Source organism: Macrobrachium nipponense, chromosome 9 (assembly GCF_015104395.2).
Source record: "Macrobrachium nipponense isolate FS-2020 chromosome 9, ASM1510439v2, whole genome shotgun sequence".
Lineage (NCBI taxonomy): Eukaryota > Metazoa > Arthropoda > Malacostraca > Decapoda > Palaemonidae > Macrobrachium > Macrobrachium nipponense.
This window is the reverse complement of record NC_061110.1, coordinates 13,830,213-13,831,717: the sequence shown is the minus strand read 5'-3', so window position 1 is coordinate 13,831,717 and position 1,505 is coordinate 13,830,213.

The window sequence follows — 1,505 nt, the reverse complement described above, 5'->3', positions numbered from 1 at the left end:
TAAGTCCAGTTCCATCTTCTCTTTGCAATTCCATTCTCATCCGTTCTCTTTAGATGACCCAGCCACCTCCATTGTCCATTCTCAATCTTGTTCATCACAGGTGACATTCTTACTATTCTCCTCCTAACATACTCATTCTACCACTTCTTGTTTAGTTTATCATTGTCTCAAGCTTTTCTTTTTCGAGGCGAAGACCCTACGTCATCATTATCATACAAGTACCATATCCCCAAGGACGTCGGCAGTCACGGCTTGCCATTCCTCTCTCTTTCCAGCTCTCTGCAGCAACTGAGCTGCAGACATTCTTCCTCCAGTCATCCTCACTAATCCATCCATATATTTTTGTCTAGGTCTTCCTCTCGGTCTCCTTCCAGTCTTTACTTGTCATTGTCCAGCTCTCCGGTCCGTATGCCATTATTGGTGTTATCAATCTCTAAAATATTGCTTTCTTTACCTCTCTAGGTCCATATAATCTCTCATCATTGGATAAGGAGCTCCAGAGCATCTGTTAGTTTTCTTTATTCTTTTCAGTGACTTCCTTTCTGTTATTATCGCCTTTGTCTGTAAACACACACACCACAGGCATTTGAATGAGTCTGCATCCTTTACCACTGTATTTCTTGTGGGCACAGTGTTCCGTGTCGAAAATGATGACAATGGTTGCAGGTCCACAATAATATAATATGTGAGCATATGGTCTTTAATGGTCCATTAAAGACCATATACTCACATATTACATTATTGTAGACCTGCAACCACTGTATTTCTTATCATGAGAAAACAGGGTATCAATCGAAAAACTCATTGGTTGGTTCCACACAAAACAAAGGTAAGAAATCACCGTGATCTGACTTGACTGTAACACACGATCTTGTGGAAAGAGCAAGGCATTGGAGGTAAGTATTTGTAGGTAGCCAAGAAATGTGGAAAATGACAACTTTGTCGTCTTGTGGGAAACAGTGACTCAAGTTGGACATGATTATGTGAGCAAAGTAGTGTCTTTAATATACTTAAATTTGTATTCCACAGGAATCATCAGTGACCTGTTTTATTTCTATGTTTAGTGACATAAAAACGTGTTGTTTACCCTCTCAGTTTATTTGTATCAACTTAGGATATACCCTGCATAACTTCGTGTTCAGACTATGGAAGTGGCAAATAAGGAGTGATTGTCATTTTATTCGTCCATATTATGTGCATACACACGAAACTGTTTAGCTACAATTAATAACGCAACTAAATTCAAGAAAATGCCGTATACAGGCCCCTATCACAGGAATTTTCTCAATGAGGTTAAAATAACAGGTCGCTTCAATTTTTTAAAAAGAGGAAATCATCTTTCAGATAAAGAATACAACAACTGTTATGAAAGTATTAGTTATTAGTGTCAATATTTGTTTGGATGAATTTGTACGCAATTGTGATATTTAAATGTTATCAAAATCATTGTAAGTAGGCATATGATACAAGAAATTTACCAAATGTATAAGGTCAAAGTATTTGCA